General features: G+C 37.4%; 1 long non-coding RNA gene across 1 annotated transcript in view; it reads right to left on the reverse strand.

Annotated features, from left to right (window-relative positions):
- The window catches only part of LOC136839224 (uncharacterized), a 528,811-nt gene that overhangs the window by 21,427 nt on the left and 486,346 nt on the right, over window positions 1-21,038 (reverse strand). The window contains exon 6 of the long non-coding RNA XR_010853259.1: window positions 16,924-17,022. This is a non-coding gene — a long non-coding RNA (uncharacterized lncRNA). The remainder of the gene's footprint in view (window positions 1-16,923; window positions 17,023-21,038) is intronic.

The following is a 21,038-nucleotide window of genomic DNA, read 5'->3' on the forward strand; positions in this document are numbered from 1 at the left end:
CCCGCCTTTCACAGATCAGGCAAGGATCACTAGGCCTAGCCAAACATCTGTAGGTTAATATTCAACGTTTTTTTTCTATTTTGATTATGACAAATAAGCAAAATGTAATAAACAGTATATGTTTTTAATGCTGTATACGCAAAACATATAGGCCTACAAATTTTGAGTGCTAGAATAATACCCTCTTCAGACCGAAAAAAAATGGTGTAGGCCGATTACAGGAAAAAATTCACACCACAATTCTTGAAAAAAAAAAAAAAACATACGAAATAACGATTATAATTTTAATTTCCTTTAATTGGAATTTTGTTTAACTCGGCTACCTGGATACGCATGGTCTGCATAGTATCCAATAGCAAGTGACTCGTTCGTTGGTTTTATATCAAGCCAGCAACGGGCTCTTGCTCTAGGGCAACCGGTAACCGAGTGACAGAAACGGTTAGTCTGTCATCATGGCACATAGTGCGCCTGCGCCGCCTGGCTAACAGTTGCCAGATACCGCTTGCTCAATACTGGAATATGCCTTTTGTCTGAAACATAGTAAAGGAACTGATGCAATATTTTCTATCCCAATGGCACTAACTATTTGCCACTTAAAAGAGGCATATTAATTGATATATTATTAACAAATGTTTGTTGTGTAGATTTCTCCAACTGCATTGATTATACCCGAAATGAGATTTAACTGACCCCTTTCTTCATCAGCTTTCACCTTTTCTTGTGAAATAAGGTTTTACACACGCACAAACACACACACACATACAAGCATTGACTGATTGTTTCTAATAGAGTACTCATTTCTTGCCACTTGCATAAAGCACACACGATTCCTGCTGACTCTGTGACCCTATCCTGAAAATCTACCCTTTAATCCCAACCCATTTTTCAGTAATTTTCTCCTTATATGCTCTCCTCACTTCCCTGTCGAACTCCTAGTCTTACCTAAATCACCCTTACTACTCTATTTTAAGCCCTTATTCTATATTAAATTTTTTCTTCAATCAGTCAATCATCAGACGTACTCCAGCCACCCTCTTTTCACCTTAGCATCCATCAGCATATGTGTTTTTCTCTGAAAGCCATATACATCAAACTATATATATATATATATATATATATATATATATATATATATATATGTATGTATATATATATACTATATATGTATGTGTGTATATATATACTGTATATGTATGTAAATATATATATATATAATGTAAATATATATATATATATATATATATATATATATATATATATATATGTATATATATATATGCATATGTATATATATGTACAGAGTATATCTCGACGAATTCTAACAAGTCCTATTCCATCACTTTGCTTATTTATTATCATTATAATTCAGAAGATGAACCCCAATTCATATGGAATACGTCAGCAGGGTCCACTAACGTGAAATTCAAGCTTCCAAAGAATATGATGGTGTTCATTTGAAAGACGTAACAGATGATAACAGTAAATACAGAAATAAGAGATTAGTTAAAGAAGATCAATAAATAAATTAATAAATAAATAGATAAAAACATAAATAAATCATTAAAATAATCTTCCTCGTCCATACGTTTCCAGCTTGCGAAATCATCGACCCCAACAGCCTCCAAAAACCGGAAGTATCTGTCACCTTCGACGAGAATCTGTTCCTCACCATCCTCGCTAACCAGAAGGACTCTTGGAACGTGACCGCCACAATTTCAGACGCCACCGGGCTCGAATGCACCTTCGGGCTCGGGCGCAAACCGGGAAAGAGGATCGAGTATTTGACGTGTCCTCAGGAGAATAGCCACTACAACTCGACAGTGAATGAACCTCTCCCTGACTACGTTACTAACATGACGCATGTCGCCCTAGACGTCGAACCGAAGCAGACGTGCGCGTTTCACCGCGAGGAAAACCGCACGAGTTGCATGGGCAGCTTGAGGATTACGTTTCCGCAGTTGCTTAGGAAGGAAAATTACGTGACCGAGTGGCACAGGAACCCGTTGAAGCCGCCGCTGACGATGAGAGTGGAACAGATCTCCAATGGAAAACTGGCATTCAACTGCAAAAACACAGGTGAGGTTTCATTTGTAAGCTGCAAAAACACAGGTGAGAGTTCATTTGTCAACTGCAAAAATCAGGTAGGATTTCATTTGTCACCTGCAAAAGCACAGGCAAGATTTGAGTTGCCTCCTGCAAAAACAGAGGTAAGATTTCATTTGTCAATCGCAAAAACCTGGATAAGATTGAATTTGTCAACTGTAAAAACACAGGTAAGATGTCATTTGTCAACTGCAAAAAAGCAGGTAAGATTGAATTTGTCAACTACAATAACATGGCTAGTTGTATTTTGAACTGCAAATAAAGCAGGGGAGATTTAAATCGTCAATTGCAATGTCACAGGTAAGGTTTCATTTGTCAATTGCAAAAATACAGGTAAGATATAATTTTTAACTGCAAAAAAATAAATGAGAAGTAACTGTGAACTGCAAAAACATAGGCATGATATAATTGTCAAGAACAAACACATAGATGATACGTAATTGTCAAACGCAAAAACATACGAGATATAATTGTCAGCTGCAAAAACTTGGGTGAGATATAACGTAAACTGCAAAAAACATAGGAAAGATGTAATTGTCAACTGCAAAAAAACATAGGCAAGGTGTAATTATCAACTGCAAACAAAAAGCTATATGTAATTGTCAATTGCAAAAACATAGACAAGATGTGATCGTTACCTGCAAAAACATATGCATGATTTAATTGTCAACTGCAAAAACATAGGCAAGATGTATGTCAACAGCAAAAATATAGGCAAGGTATAATTGTCAACTGCAGAGTAAAAGCTATATGTAATTGTCAAATGCAAATACATGGGGAAAATGTAATTGTCGATTGCAAAAACATAGGCAAGATGTGATCGTTACCTGCAAAAACATAGGCATGATTTAATTGTCAACTGCAAAAACATAGGCATGAGTTAATTGTCAACTGCAAAAACATAGGAACGATATGATTGTCGTATGTTTATCTTTAATGTTTATCTGTATGTATTGTTGGCATTGACTGGTAGTGGAGATTACCACACTTACTTTCATATACAGAATTTATCTGTGTCTGCAGACTTCAGAGCAACGCCAGATATACCCCAGCGGTCCAATTCATTCAATGATGTAATATACTAGAGTGCTTTTAACAATAAGGGCTCTCAAAACTGATGAACAGGAATCCATGCTAAGTTAGATAACGTATTGTAACACGAAGTCATTATCTGACCTTGACTTTCTAGATTTCTTTAATTGGTACGCTTACTAACAAGGCAGAAAAGTGAAATGACCTCTGGAATACACCTTGTCTCCCCCTGAAGTCTGCAAACAGAGATATTTTCTGTATATGGAAAGAGCGTGGTTATCTCTACTACCAGTGAATGCCAACTATACATAAAGATAAGCATTTGACAATTACATAGTACCCATGTTTTTGCAGTTAAGAATTACATCGTGCCTTGCCTATGTTTTTACAAGTAAAAATTACATCATGCCTATGTTTTTGCAGCTGACAGTTACATCGTGCCCATGTTTTTGCAGTTGACAATCACATTTTGTCTATGTTTTTACAAATGAAAATTACATATTGCCTATGTTTTTGCAGCTGACAGTTACATAGTGGCCATCTTTTTGGAGGTAACCGTTACATCTTGCTTCTGTTTTTGCAGTTAAAAATTACCTCTTGCCTATGTTTTTCCAGTTGACAATTATATTGTTCCTATGTTTTTGAAGCTGACAATCACATCGTTCCCATGCTTTTCAGTTGACAATTACATGGTGCCAATGTTTTTCCAGTTGACAATATCATCTTGCCTATGTTTTGGCAATTTACAATTATATCGTGCCTATGGTTTTGCAATTGACAGTTGCATCTTGCCTCTGTTTTTACAGTTGACAATTATATCGTGCCTAAGTTTTGTACAGTTGGCAATAACATATTGCCTATGTTTTTGCAAGTAACAATTACATATTGCTTATGTTTCTGCAGTTGACAATAACATCATGCCTATGTTTCTTCCTGGCACTAAATCTTCCTATTTACTGTCAATCTTCTGGAAGCCTGAATCTCAAGTCATTGGCCCCTGTAGGCTTGTGGCATATGAGCAGGGTTCATCTTCTGAATAATAATAATAATAATAATAATAATAATAATAATAATAATAATAATAATAATAATAATAATAATAATAATATACTATCCATTTGCAGATTGCCTCCAGACTTCAGGCAAACTCAAAGAGAGGAAGGGAGACCTCCGTAAAACGTTCTTCCTGAAACCTGCGGCTTCATTTCGAGGTCTGACCATATTCTTAAATGAAGACCAGAATTTTTTTGTCACCAAGGATAATCTCCTCAACGTCTATGAAGGCTCGTGGTTTAACATAACTTTGGTAAAGGAAGGAAATTTTTCTAAGGTAAATCTGAGATTTATTTTTCGTTATATGTTTAGAGGATATAGTTTTGTCCGAAAGTTGGTTTTGACTTGAGACAGTTGTAGAGTGAAAACTGACTGGATCAATGTTTCTTAACCTTTTATTACTGTGCCCCCTCTGAGAGTTGGTCCTTCCCGCCAGGCCCTCTTGCATCTATGAGTAAAATTCCCTCCCAGATTTAAAGGAAAATGAAAAATGAAGAAAAAGACAAGGGGAGTTTTCATTCTTAAACCCAACGGGTCAAACTAGAGTAGTAGACTATAGGAAACTAACGTTATAAGGCGATGCTTTTGCATTTTTTTTCATAAACTTCTGAGTATTAGTTCCTCAGCCTTGCTATGACAATAGCGAATATCATTAGAGAATTTTTAAATTTTTCCTAATGCTTGCGCCCCCCTGGAAATTGCTGACGCCCCCAGGTTGAAAACCACTGGAGTAGATAATGAATTGATTATGAGGTGTGAGTAGTGATTCTCAGTCTACAAGAGCAACAATATTCTGTCTCAGTAAGCTGTGATGGTCTTATTCTCTGATTAGTATATGATTCCGCCATGTCAATTAGATCTTAAACTTCATTTCAAGATTTGGATCCGAATGCTTGGAATCCGGGGATTGATACGGCCAGAAATAACCCATGGAATATAAAATTTAGGCCAAACGCCAAGCGCCGGGACCTATGAGGTTATTCAGTGCTGAAAGGGAAATTGAGAATAAAAATGTTTTACAGGTGTAACAGGAGGGAAACCTCGCAGTTGTACAATGTAAAAATTGTTAGGAGAGGGTGGAAAGTTAGATGGAAGAAAGAGAATATGAAAGAAGGTACAGTAGAGGAATGAAAGGGGTTGCAGCTAGGGGCCCAAGGGAGCGCTGCAAAGAACCTTAATTAAGTAATGCCTATGGTGCACCTCCTACGGGGAGGAATAACCTCAGGGAAAAAAAATGCTGGCCCTTTGGTCAGTATAGAATAAAAAGGCGTTTTTATTTTTTTTCTAGCCACGTAATCTTCTATTACTTATTCCTCCACAGGTGTTTGTCAATAGCAAAGAGTCCTACAGGGAACCAGGTGACACACAAGTGTTTCTGATTAAATCTGCCCAGGTGAATGGGAGTGGGCTCCTCAGCTGGTGTGATCCTCGCCAAGGAGGCAAGAAGAGTAATTTTGGTAAGGTAACTTAACCATTACTCATCACAATGTGTAGTTTTAGGTTAGATGTGAGAGACTCATTGAGAGTACTACCTTCTGAAGAGGCTTCAAGTAACTCTATTTTAAACTTTTTTTTCCTACTTTCTTTTTTGCCTCATATTTCTGATTTAGAAAATGATGATGATGACGACGATAATGATACTCGATTTTTTTTTATTATTATTAGTTTATTGTTATTAATAATATAATTATTATTATTATTATTAGCGGACTGGGGGCTATAACGTGGTTTCCTCCTCGTTTAAAATAAGTTAAATTCGCATTTAAAATAGGTTCCTTACCTATCCATTTAAAATAGGGTTCCTCCCCATTTAAAACAGGTTCCCTACCTATTTAAAATAGAATATCCATTTTAAATGTTTCATTCTCACTTAAAATAGGTTCCATACCCACTTAAAATAAATTTCCTTCCTATTTAAAATAGGCTCCCGACCCGTTCGAAATAGGTTCCCCACCTATCCATTTAAAATATCATTAATTCCTCCCATTTAAAAATGGTTCTTACCCGGATGCAGTGGGTTTCCTAGTCATTTGAAACAGGTTCCTACCTATTTCAAGTTGGTTTCTTTCCCATTCAAAATGGTTTTTTTTTTCCATTTAAAATGGGCTCCTTCCCATTCAACATAGTTTCCCTACTCATTTAAAATAGGTTCCTTACCAACTTAAAACGGGTTCCCTACCCATTTAAAATAAGCTTCCTATCCTTTGAAAATAGGTTTCCTACCCGTTTAAAATGGGTTCCCTACCCGTTTAAGATAGGTGCTCTACTCATTTAAAACACATTCCCTACCCATTTAAAATTTTTAGAGAGTCAGTATTAAATTGCTTGAAAATCATTACTAAAGTCTTTGAGAATTATTACTTTAGGCAAATATTAAAGGTTCACCGTAAATACTTTAAAATACTCCCATAATGAAGACTAGAATAAAATATTCTGGCGAATGATGATTGGTTAAAGAACATAAATAATAAAAAAAGAATGTTTACTTCTTTCTTTAAATCATCTCTCCTCTAGTTTCAGGACTTAATAACAATAATCATCATGAGTTGCTTATCTACTGGATCTCCGTGGCCCTGTTGCTGTTCATCATCACTGTCCTGTTTGTTGTCATATGCTGCCTCGCCAAGAAATGTCGACTGTCCCAAAAATACTCAGGCTCCCTCCCCACCCGATTCTATAGGAACCACGAAGAGGAAACGGTAGTCATAAATAGGCCAGGTGTTCAGATGGACTCTGATGAACATATCTACGCAGAAGCGGAACCCTTCGCTCTCCCAAAAGGCATGTATTCGAATGAGGTCATCTACGCCGAATTAGAACCAATTACGAACCCGAGGCCAAAACCAGGGAGATTTCCTCCGAAGGGAGAAGTGCATTCGAACGGGACCATTTACGCCGAAATACATCCAGGAACGGACGTGAAACCAGAAAACGGAGCGCTAAATTGGGATTCTGAAGGGGTCTATGTGGATATGAGTCAGAAGATGAAGCAATTGTCATAGGCTTACTGATAGAGATTTTTATTTTTTTTTTTGCAGGGAAGGGAACATGAGGATGAAGGTATTACCACAGGCCTACTGATAAGGATTTTTTAAGGAACTGTCATAGGCCTACTGATGAGGATTTTTTTTTGTCTGAGGGAAGGGGAACATGAAGATGAAAGAATAGCCATAGGCCTACTGATAACAATTTTTTTGTTTGCGGGGAGGGGAAGATGAGGATGAGGGAATCGTCAAAGGCCCACTGATGAGGATTTTTTTTTTTTTTTTTTTTTGCTGGGAGGGGAACATGAGGTTTATTGAGCCATAACTGAAGGTGACAGCCAGCCACAACAAATGTCAAGCAGGCGCAAGAGGGTGAGTGGAATCCCGAGTGATTGACAGCTAGTGATTTATATTGTTTTACAGCAATGAGCCGTCCTTCCTCTGATATGACGTGCCCAAGGGGAAAGGCAAGACAACAGTCATTGTCCGATTCAACTTTTAACTGTCGAAAACGGTACAGTCACTGCGTCCCATTCATCTTTTAACTGTCAAAAAGACAACAGTCACTGTCCATTGATCTTTTAACTGTGGAAAAGACAACAGTCACTGTCCCATTCATCTTTTAACTGTCGAAAAGACAACAGTCACTATCCCACTGATCTTTTAACTATCGAAAAGACAACAGTCACTGTACCATTCATCTTTTAACTGTCGAAGAGACAACAGTTACTTTCCCATTCATCTCTTAACTGTCGAAGAGACAACAGTCACTGTGTCCCATTCATCATTTAATTGTGGAAAAGACAACAGTCACTGTTCCATTCATCTTTTATCTGTCGAAAAGACGACAGTCACAGTCACATTCATCTTTTAACAGTCGACAAAACAAAACAGTCAGTGTGTCCTATTCATCTTTTAACTGTGGAAAAAACAACAGTCACTGTCCCATTCATCTGTTAAGTGTCGAAAAGAAAACAGTCACTGTGTCCTATTCATCTTTTAACTGTCGAAAAGACAACAGTCACTTCCCATTCATCTTTTAATTGTCGAAACACAACAGTCACTGTGTCCTATTCATGTTTTAACTGTGGAAAAGACAACAGTCACTGTTCCATTCAGCTTTTAACTGTCGAAAAGACAACAGCCACTGTGTCCCATTTATTTTTTAACAGTCGATAAGACAACAGTCACTGTGTCATATTCATCTTTTAACTGTGGAAAAGACAACAGTCACTGTCCCATTTATCTTTTAACGGTCGAAAACACAGCAGTCACTGTGTCCCATTCATCTTTTAACTGTCGAAAAGACAACGGTCACTGTGTATTATTCATCTTCTAACTGTTGAAAAGAAAACAGTCACCGCTCCATTCATCTTTTCACTGTCGAAAAGACAACGGTCACTGTTACATTCATCTTTTAACTGTCGAAAAGACAACAGTCACTGTTCCATTCATCTTTTAACTGTCGACAAGACAACAGTCACTCTCCGATTCATCGTTTAATTGTCGAAAAGACAACATTCACTGCCCGATTCATCTTTTAACTGTCGAAAAGACAACAATCACTGTCCCATTAATCTTTTAACTGTCGAAAAGACAACAGTCACTTTGTCCCCTCCCTTTTAAACTGTCGAAAAGACAACAGTCACTTTATCCCCCTACCTTTTAAACCGTCGAAAAGACAACAGTCAATGTCCCATTCATATTTTAACTGTCGAAAAGACAACAGTCACTGTGCCATTCATCTTTTAACTGTGGAAAAGACAACAGTCACTGTCCCATTAATCTTTCAACTGTCGAAAAGACAACAGTCACGTCCCATTCATCTCATAACTGTCGGAAACGCAACAGTCATTGAAACTTAAATAATAATCCATCTGTTTGTTTTGTAGACTAGATGCTTTATTTTGTTGACTGTTTTTTTTTTCAATATTTCTGGACCAAAATACTCCACCTAATTCCATTCATGATCGAGAAAACCACAAGAAAAAGAAAATCATAGGGGCTTCATTGATAAGTTAACTCATATTCATTCATGCAAGGCTTTCTGCAACTCACTGCGCTCTACTTGATTTGAATGAAAGTAGAAAAAAAAACTATCATAGACTGTGTGGGAAAATTTTCAAAACCTGACGCAATAGTTGTTGTGGGGTTGCGAGAACCTCGCTTTTATTTAGGTTCTGTGGAGGCAGAGGCTTAAATGTGCTGAACTTAAGTGTCAAACAGGAGATAAATTACATAACGCTTGAATCCACCATTAGAGAGTAATGGCATAAGTCTTTGATTGCTGGGCATTTCTCAGAAGGGTTCAATTTTATTGACTGTAACTTATATTTTAGGTGAATAGACCTTTTTAATTTGCTGAATTATATATATAATATATATGTGTATATGATATATATATATATATATATATATATATATATATATATATATATATATATATATATATATATATACATAATATACACAGAATATATATATATATATATATATATATATATATATATATATATATATATATATATATATATATATAATATATATATATATATGTATGTATATATATATATGTATATATATACATTATATATACACACATATATATATAATTTATATAAATATATATACTGTATACATATATATACATATAAAGTGTGTTTGTGTGTGTGTGTTTGTGTGTATAATGTATGTGTAGGTGCATTACAGTGAATTTGTCAACAATTACTTCAAAATGCTTACTTTTCTATTTGATTAAAAAATATCTCCAATTTTATCAATTTGTTATTAGGTTACAAATCACCCTTGTACCTCTGTAATTCATTCTGACAGTCATTCTTATTTTTATATGACATATGATGAAATAAAATGCATGATAAAGAACCTTAACTTCTGGCCCTATATTTAAAGAGAATCTACTGTATATCACCCATAGGCCTGTTACCTGAAAAATCCCCTTTACCTCTGACCAAAGCAGTGATTGTACTATATGGAGCCTTTGTCTTACTTTTCATGAAAATATTTCAGAACAGCTTTGATCAAACGAGAAAAATAATTCGATACTCAAAACTGCTGATAGAATGTGAGGAACAACCATATGCAGTAAATGTGCCTCACTGTCGAACATCTCAGTTCCAGAGGTCCTTTATTCTTCACACTGTGGAACAGTCTCCGTGAGAATGTCGAGCAATTGGAACTTCAAAAGTTCAAGTGAACATGAGACGCATTACTACCCAAAAAACAATTCTCCTTGCATATTAATAATTTATTTACAATTTTATTTATTTATTTTTTCTTTCCTAAAGACTGATCTCTTCTTTCTGTATTCCCCACTAACTTCTGTTACTTCTTTCTAATAGACAAAATGGTAATGAACAATAGTAAGAGAAGGAGAGCCAACCTAAGCATGGCATGGATTGACTACAAGAAAGCCTTCGACATGATACCGCACACGTGGCTATAGAATGCCGGAAAATATATGGGGCAGAGGAAAACACCAGCAGCTTCCTTAAAAATACCCTGCGCAACTGGAATACAGTACTTACAAGCTCTGGGACAAGACTAGCAGAGATTAACATCAAGGGAGGGATCTTTCAAGGTGATTCACTGTCCCCACTACTCTTCGTAGTAGCCATGATTCCCATGACAAAAGTACTGCAGAAGATGGATGCGGGGTACCAACTCAATAAACGAGGCAACAGAATTAACCATCTGATGTTCATGGAAGACATCAAGCTGTATGGTAAGAGCATCAGGGAAATATATACCCTAATCCACACTGTAAGGATTGTATATGGGGACATGAGGATGGAGTTTAAATAGAAAAATGCATTTGGTCAACATACAAAAAGGCAAAGTAACAAAGACTGAAGGAATAACGCTACCAGACGGGAATAGCATCAAACACATAGATGAGACAGGATACAAATACCTGGGAATAATAGAAGGAGAGGATATAAAACACCAAGAGATAAAGGACACGATCAGGAAAGAGTATATGCAGAGACTTAAGGCGATACTCAAGTCAACACTCAACGCCGGAAACATGACGTAAGCCACAAACACATGGGCAGTACCAGTAATCAGATACAGCGCAGGAGTAGTGGAGCGGACGAAGGCTGAACTCCGCAGCATTGACCAGAAAACTAGAAAACACATGACAATACACAAAGCACTACGCCAAAGAGCAAATACAGACTATACATAACACGAAAGGAAGGGGGGAGAGGGCTACTAAGTATAGAGGACTGCGTCAACATCGACAGCAGAGCACTGGGGCAATATCTGAAGACCAGTGAAGACGAGTGGCTAAGGAGAGCATGGGAAGAAGGACTGATAAAAGTAGACTAAGACCCAGAAATATACAGCCAAAGGAGAATGAAAAACAGAACAGAGGAATGGCACAATAAACCAATGCACGGACAGTACATGAGACAGACAAAAGAACTGGCCAGCGATGAAACATGGCAATGGCTACAGAGGGGAGAACTCAAGAAGGAAACAGAAGGAATGCTAACAGCGGCACAAGATCAGGCACTGAGAACCAGATATGTCCAAAGAATAATAGATGGAAATAGCATCTAACCCATATGCAGGAAGTGCAATATGAAAGACGAGACCATAAACCACACAGCAAGCGAATGTCCGGAGCTTACACAGAATCCAGTATAAAAATGAAAAAGCCCTCCACTGGAGCCTGTGTAAGAAACACCAGCTAGCTTGCAGTAATAAGTGGTACAAACACCAACCTGAGGGAGTGATAGAAAACGATCAGGCAAAGATCCTCTGGGACTATGGTATCAGAACTGATAGGGTGATACGTGCCAACAGACCAGACGTGACGTTGATTGACAAAATCACGAAGAAAGCATCAGTCATTGATGTGGCAATACGATGGGACACCAGAGTAGATGAGAAAGAAGGAGAAAAAATTGATAAGTATCAAGACCTGAAAATCGAAATAAGAAGGATGTGGAATATGCCACTGGAAACTGTACCCATAATCACAGGAACGCTAGGCACGATCCCAAGATCCCTGAAAAGAAATTTGGAAAAACTAGATGCCGAAGTAGCTCCTGGACTCATGCCGAAAAATGTGCTACTAGAAACAGTGCACGAATTGAGAAAAGCGATGGGCTCCTAAGGAGGCAGGATGCAACCCGCAACCCCACACTAAAAAAACCACCCAGTCGAATAGGATGACTGTGCTAGACCAAAAAGAAAAATGAAAATAATAATAATAATAATAATAATAATAATAATAATAATAATAATAATAATAATAATAATAATAGAGATGGGAAAAGATTCAGATGTTGTAACATCAACAGCACGTAAAAGGCAGTTTGAGAAAACTGCCAGGAATTATCCTAGAGAAAGGAATGTGTTCTGGCTGGCATAGAGTCTTAGAGATATCGAGAGAAACCAAGCAAGCTCTGAATAAGTAATATAATCCGCAGTAGATTTTGCACTATAGACACGTACCTGAAAAACGAAAGTTGGATTCAGTGTTAAAGAAAGTTAGTCAAATAAAATTTTGGATCCTCGGAATAAGCTTGAGGATAAGCTTAAGTTAAAGCTATAGAATGGTAGATAAGAGTAAAGTGGATGGATTAACCCTTCCTTACTGTCACGAGGAATATATATATATATATATATATATATATATATATATATATATATATATATGTGTGTGTGTGTGTGTGTGTGTGTGTATAATATATATATATATATATATATATATATATATATATATATATATATATATATATATATATATATATATATATATATATATATATATATATATATATGTGTGTGTGTGTGTGGGTGTGTGTGTATTTACAGTATATATACATATATATATATATATATATATAATGGATCGGTCAAAGTGAAAGTCCTTTTGGAATATGGAAATTCGCATCCGCTTGTAACAGTCATTAGCCCAATGACATAATGCGTTTTTTGCGTAATTGGTGTTTGATTCTCATTACTTTGTTGTGAAAATGTTTCTCGATCATTTTTGTTGCAAATCCTGTGACAAAATAAAAACAGTTTTTATTTTGAACGTCTCCTTTTTGACTTATGTCTAAAATGCAACTGTAATTCTCCGATAGTACCCATCAACTATTTCTTATGCTAGCCTGTAAAGTAATCGTTTCTTCTTGAGAATAAACGGAGATCCTAATTAAAATTCCAATATCCTTTTTTTTTATTCTTCATTAAATTGATGAATCCAGTTTGCAAAATACGAAAATGGGAAGTAGAATCGATTATAAAGTTTAGGCCAAAGGCCAAGCGCTGGGACCTATGATGAGGTCATTCAACGCTGAAAGGGAGGGGAGACGAAAGTAAAAAAGGTTTGAAAGGTGTAACAGGAGGAAGCCCTTTTGCAGTTGCACTATGAAACAATTGTTTGGAGAGGGTTGAGGAAAGTAAGATGGAAGAAAGAATGTGAACGGAGGTACAGCAAAAGGAATGAAAGGGGTTTCAGCTAGGGGCCGAAGGGTCGCCGCAAAGAACCTCAAGCAATGCGTGAGGTGCACTGGCGAAAAACAGAAGATCGGGGTGAAAGGAGAGAGAGAGAGAGAGAGAGAGAGAGAGAGAGAGAGAGAGAGAGAGAGAGAGAGAGAGAGAGAGAGAGATTCCAGACTTCGCACCTGGAATCAGCGCCACGTCTAAAAACAGAAGTCATTATCTTTTCAATTAGCAGCAGGGGAGCTAATGACCTTATTTACTTCAATTAAGGTTCGTGAAATGAGCAGCAGTTCCCTGCGCATAGTTTTGGCCCCGAAATGTGAAGAAATTTGGTAATTATGAGAGGCAGTTTACTTTCGTAGGCATTTGGGTGATTTCTGGAACGAAAGGGGAGCACAGAGGTTAATGATTTGCAAAAAATAAAATAAAATAAAATAAAATAAATAAATAAAAGGAATGAAATACTGTGAGAGGGAACTATTGAGAAATATCTATAAGACTCGCAGGTATTAAGATTTCGACTTACGAGTATAATCCAGTCAGAGAGAGAGAGAGAGAGAGAGAACGTAGGCTGGGCTTTATCAGTGAGAGAGAGAGAGAGTATGCGGGCTTTTCAGGTAAAGAGAGAGAGAGAGAGAGAGAGAGAGAGAGAGAGAGAGAGAGAGAGAGAGAGAGAGAGAGAGAAAACGTATGCGGGCTTTTTCAGGTAAAGCGAGAGAGACAGAAAGAACGTATGCGGTGTTTTTCAGGTTTAGGAGAGAGAGAGAGAGAGAGAGAGAGTGTATGCGGGCTTTTTCAGAGAGAGAGAGAGAGAGAGAGAGAGAGAGAGAGAGAGAGAGAGAGAGAGAGAGAGAGAGAGAGAAAATATGCGGGCTTTTTCAGAGAGAGAGAGAGAGAGAGAGAGAGAGAGAGAGAGAGAGAGAGAGAGAGAGAGACTTCAGACTGTTCTTTAAACAGTAGTTATTATAACTAAACCCTCTGATATTTCCAATCCCAGTACTTCCTCTAAGTAATTTAAATCTTGTGATGCCTCAAAGGTTATCTGCATTTCGTCAGTACCCTTTGGTGCCGCCCCAGCTGCGATGCTTTCTGCCTTTTAATTCTCATCTTTTGGTCTCTTCCTACAGAGCTGTCACCCCCTTTAGGAATGAAAGACTTAAATGTTCACCTCATTTGAGAACAAACCTTTATGGAAGTCATTTGCATGTCTACGAATGTGGTTGGGCGGTCATGTAATATAATAATAATAATAATAATAATAATAATAATAATAATAATAATAATAATAATAATAATAATACCACACAGGAAGATTACAAACATGTTTCTCTTGCAGCAGGAGAGACTCCAGGTACCATTATAGGAATGTGTTACCACTAACGCTACCAACCTAGCCACGGGAAACACCGCATAAAATTTCTATAAAACCACAGCAGTTATGCAGATAATCGTATGCACTGTTAAAGCTGATGCACATTTTATTAACTATAGCAACAAATCAGCTGTCCCTGCTTTTTATCAATGTTTTATTTCAAGTATTTTAACCACAAATATTGGGTGATTTCTTAAGAATTTTAACCTTTTAAATAAAAAAAAATCTCCTTTAAACGGAAAACAAACAATATTCCCTCAAACCACAATATCAAAATTGCTGCCACTTCTGTTTCTTCATTTGAAAATACAATTAAGGTAACTAAGCTCATTAACTCCTTGGTGTTAATTGGGAGAGATAATGAGAGTTCATTTTTCAACATGGCTGCTTCGTTCGAGTGAAATTGGCCACCACTGTCACTCCTCTCTCAACCTCCACTTTCTGAGTCTCAGGGAAAGTGGAGGAGGAGGAGGAGGAGGAGGAGGAGGAGGAGGAGGAGGAGGAGGAGGAGGAGGAGGAGGAGGAGGATGAGGAGGAGGACGAGGTCTTTGTGGAAATGGAATCTGTCTCTCCGTCCTCAGAGTGAATTTGGAACAATTTTTATCTTGTACCATATTCCTGGACGTTCTTGTACCATATTGCTAGAACTTCTTGTACCATATCACTGGACGTTCTTGTACCATATTACTGGACATTCTTGTATCATATTATTAAATGTTCTCGTACCATATTACTGGATGTTCTTGTACCAAATTACTGGTCGTTCTTGTACCATATTATTAAAGTCCTTGTACCATATTCCTGGACAGTCTTGTACCATATTACTGGACGTTCTTGTACCATATTACTAAAAGTTCTTGTACCAAATTACTGGTCGTTCTTGTACCAAATAATATTCTTGTACCATACTCCTGGACGGTCTTGTACCATATTACTGGACGTTATAGTACCATATTACTGGTCGTTCTTGTACCATATTATCAAATGTTCTTGTACCATATTCCTGGACGATCTTGTACCATATTACTGGACGTTCTTGTACCATATTACTGGACGGTCTTGTACCATGTTACTGGACGTCTTGCATCATATTACTAAACGTTCTTGTACCATATTACAAGACTAAAAAATTATACCAGACTAAAAATGGGATAAAGGGAGTTGGACTTGAAGAAAAAGTAACTCCCTCGCCAACTTTTTGATACTCTTAAGTAAGAAACATGCACCTCAAAATCTGGTACGAACCACATTTTCGAAAACTTGCACAGGTTGAGAGATGGACTTTTCAGTCACTATAGATCGCTCGTATGTTCGTGCGCTAATATTTGCTAAAGCAATACGTGTATTTCCCCTTTTATATCGAGCAGTATTATTATTATTATTTTCATTCAGAAGATGAAACATATTCATATGGAACAAGCCCACAGGTGCCACTGACTTGAAATTCAAGCTTCCAAAGACTATGGTGTTCATTAGGGAGAAGTAAGAGGAGGTAAAGGGAAATACAGAAAGAAGAGATCCCACTCACTGATTAAAAAAAAACAATTAATTAATCAATAGGTAAAAATGTATTGAAATGCAAGGAGAATAGTATTGGGGTAGCAATGCATTGCACCTTCGCTTGAACTTTTGAAGTTCCAATTGCACGACATCCTCAGGGAGACTGTTCCACAGTCCAACGGTGAGGGGAATAAAGGACCCCTGGAACTGAGAAGTTCGACAGCGAGGCAAAACATTTACTGCATATTGGTAAGGAGCTTATCTCCTTCCAGTCACATAATTTTGAAACATGTTACTTATTCATCCTTATGATCAGACGTTTCGTTTTGAGACAAACCTACCATGTCAATCCTTATTTTAAGTAATTTCATTGTGAAACAGGGAAATTTACCCTCTTACCTTACAAATATATACATTTGTTTTCTTGCCCATATCAGAAGTATCTCTTCATCCTCTCTCTCTCTCTCTCTAGTTTGCTGAACTGGGTCATCAGGAAATCTGTTAAAATAAAAAAAAAATTGGTATTAAAATAGTACAAAAAATAGTTTGTAATAATTAGCACCACACAATTCATTTTAATCACCGTTATTGAATCTCAGTATTACTTATTTCTTAAACAATTTTACGCATGTTGCTTTATTCTGCTCTTCAAGAATCATCACAGCAATGTCGACAACAAACGATAACTGACGAAGCAGTCGAGCATTCGACAACTGGATACGATGTACTAAATTTCGCACCCCCCCCCTCTCTCTCTCTCTGTTGATTTTTTCTTTCCCTGATATTCATGGAACATCGACACCACTGCAAAGTCGACAACGAAGGATATATACCTGTCGAAGATGCCGAGCATTCGACAACTCGGTATGTTGCACTAGGTTCTCTCTCTCTCTTTGCCTTGATATTCATGGATCATCCACCACAGCAATATCGACAGTTGAATATGATGCATTAAGTTCCTCTCTCTCTCTCTTTGTCTCTCTCTTTCTCTCACTTCACTCTCTCTCTCTTTCACTCTTTCTTTCACTTCACACTCTCTCTCTCTCTCTCTCTCTCTCTCTCTCTCTCTCTCTCTCTCTATATATCTATATATATATATATATATATATATATATATATATATATATATATATATATATATTATTCATATATAATTTGTTCAGCATCCTTTTGACGAGGAAAGATGAATCGAGCGGAATCTGGGTAAGTGTTTTCCAAAACCACTGAAAAATAATTTAGGTTAAATATATATGAAATAGTATTGCGAAAGTCTCTGTGCGCTTAAAATTCAAGGATACCTGTGAACTTTTATTCAAGCGTCCCTTTTGCGGGTCATTCACCTGCATGATTCAATGCTTGTTTTTAATGTACGTCACTTCTGTCATTTCATGGAGAGAGAGAGAGAGAGAGAGAGAGAGAGAGAGAGAGAGAGAGAGAGAGAGAGAATGTAGGCTGGTTTTTTCATGTAAAGAGAGAGAGAGAGAGAGAGAGAGAGAGAGAGAGAATGTAGACGGGGTTTTTTCATGTAAAAAGATCGAGAGAAAGAGAGAATGTAGGCCGGGTGTTTTCATGTATAGAGAGAGAGAGAGAGAGAGAGAGAGAGAGAGAGAGAGAGAGAGAGAGAGAGAGAGAGAGAGAGAGAGTGTGTAACTTTCTGTTTCTCAACAGACTTCTTCAAACAAGAATATTATTCCTTTTTGTTATTTATTTATTACTTAATTTCTCAGCCTTGTACAATCCTATACTTATCACTTGACTAAAATCACCAAATCTCCTGAACTAGATAGAACACAAATACCTTATTGAACTGAATTGAATATAGAATTTAGGCCAAAGGCCAAGCACTGGGACCTATGAGGTCATTCAGCGCTGAAACGGAAATTGACAGTAAAAGTCTGAAAGGTGTAATCGGAGGAAAACCTCGCAGTTGCACTATGAATCAATTGTTAGGAGAGGTTGGAAAGTAAGACGGAAGAAAGAGAATATGAAAGGAGATACAGTAAAAGGAACGAAAGGGGTTGCAGCTAGGGGCCGAAGGCACGCTGCAAAGAGCCTTAAGTAATGCCTACAGTGCATTCAATTCAATTCAAGAGCTAATTAGTACAACGAAAACCAAAGAAGGTTTGACCTGCAAAACTCAAGTTACCGGAAGCACCAAACTGGACACAACTTTCGCTGGAAAGTTAATAAAAAGACTTTCAACTTTCTTTAGAAAACCAGCTGACAGCGTACTCCTGAAATATGGCTTCGACTTCGGTTGCCCAATGTGTCTTCTAATTTTGACTAAGTAGGTTATTTGCAAACACCAAAGAGGCCGTGAACTTCCTGTAAAGAACGAGAGAGAGAGAGAGAGAGAGAGAGAGAGAGAGAGAGAGAGAGAGAGAGAGAGATGGATTTGCAAAAAACACATTACAACAATTCATAAAAATAGCTTGGCAGTGACATCCAAAAAAGAAGAGAGAGAGAGAGAGAGAGAGAGAGAGAGAGAGAGAGAGAGAGAGAGATGGATTTGAAAAACACATTACAACAATTCATAAAATAGAGAAAAAGAAGAGAGAGAGAGAGAGAGAGAGAGAGAGAGAGAGAGAGAGAGAGAGAGAGAGAGAGAGAGGTCTTGCCTCTGGAAGTAATGATAATTAATTCAAAATTATAATGAATGATAAAATTACTGAAGTTAATAATAAAAGACAATTATCCACGGCAACTTCAATAGTATTGATAATAATTTTCGGGGTCTTTCTATAAACCTTAATACTTAAAAAAAAGAGGAAAACCGAACCATACAGGAGAGTAAAAAAGCTATCCCATTTCCGGGCTTTCGTATGAGAATCCTGGAGTCCAGGATCCAGGACGCCGTTCTTCCATAGGATGACAACATTCTCTGTCCACGAAAAGTCTCTTCTTCGCCTCTGGATTTATTGAGTTTCCCAAAAGCGAAACTTTGTCCGCCATAGCGCTGTTTCTTATCCTTTATCCCCCTCCTCCCCACCTCTTCCATCCTTCCCCTCTCCCTCTCTCTACCGGCACCGTCCTCCAACACTCCCCTTGAAAGCATTGGAGGGGAAGGATTTTTTTTTTTAAGGTGATTTTGGTATATAGATTTTGTTGAGGGGAATTCGGTTCCACAGAATGACGAGCATAGGAGTTTTTCTTTTCTTTCTCTCTCTCTCTCTCTAAGTCTTTAATCGTTGTCGGTTGCAATACCTTTGTACGTGCGTGTAGAAGTGCAAACACTACTGATTTTTAGCTTTCAATAAAAGAAAACTGTTGCGCCGGCTTTGTCTGTCCGTCCGCACTTTTTTCTGTCCGTCTGTACGCACTTTCTTGTCCTCTCTCTCACATCTTAAAAAACTACTGAGGCTAGAACCTGCAAATTGCCATGTTAATCATCCACCCTCCAATCATCAAACATACCAAATTGCAGCCCTCTAGCCTCAGTAGTTTTTATCTTATTTAAGGTTAAAGTTAGTCATAATCGTGCTTCTGGCAACGATATAGGATAGGCCACCACCGGGCCGTGGTTAAAATTTTTTGGGCAGCGGCTAATACAGCATTATACCGAGACCACCGAAAGATAGATCTATTTTCGGTGGCCTTGAATATACGCTGTAGCGGTTGTACAGAAAACTTGATCGCGCCGAAGAAACCTCGGCGCATTTTTTTACTTGTTATCAGTTGCACCGGAAATGTTGTTGCTATTGCTGTCGTTGCTGCTTTGTTGTTGTTGAATTTGTTGATTTTGTTGTTGCTGCTTAGAATACTGTCAATTTATTTTTAGTTTTTTCCTCTATTTCTCTGATAATGTTGTTGCTGTTGTTGCTTCTGTTGTTTTTTCTGCTGTTAATGTTGTTATTGAGGATTAAAAGCCAGCTTCTTTCTCATATCTTTTTGGTCTTCCTTAGTATTTTGTTTTCTCCTTTTTATCTACGTCATATTCTCGCTCACCTCCCTCATATTCCCACTTTCGTTCTTTCTCATTCTCTGCTTTCTTCTTGTCTATCAGGTCTGATCTATAGAAAATATCTAAATGGAAACAGAAAAAAAACCTGTTCAATTTTACCTTCATCAAAAACTGTTTATTTTTAAGTCTATTTTTTTCCATTCCGTCACACGGTTCTGTTTGAGGAAAGCACAATTAAGTTTCTCGTTTTTGTCAACATTTTGTGAGCTGTTAGTACTTCTAATCTTTGGAGGCCAAGATGATGATGATGAAAATAATGGTGACTGGATTATGATGATGATAATGATGAATGCTGCTTTAAACTTTTCCTAGAGAGACCATACGGCGGTGTACGCATGCGCGTTTGCCATCGTGCGAGTTACATTTCGCGTGGGTGTGTCGGTCATATAACCTCCGAATCAAGATTAAAAAATGCTAAAATGGTCCGGAAAATAATGACTTGCAAAGACGAATCACTTCAGAAACCTTCTTCGTCTTCGAAATCATCTAGACCATCAAATTCCTAACGTTAAAAGAGTCACGACCCCTGTCAAATCACCAACAGGAACCAAAT

The sequence above is a fragment of the Macrobrachium rosenbergii genome, chromosome 6 (assembly GCF_040412425.1).
Source record: "Macrobrachium rosenbergii isolate ZJJX-2024 chromosome 6, ASM4041242v1, whole genome shotgun sequence".
NCBI lineage: Eukaryota > Metazoa > Arthropoda > Malacostraca > Decapoda > Palaemonidae > Macrobrachium > Macrobrachium rosenbergii.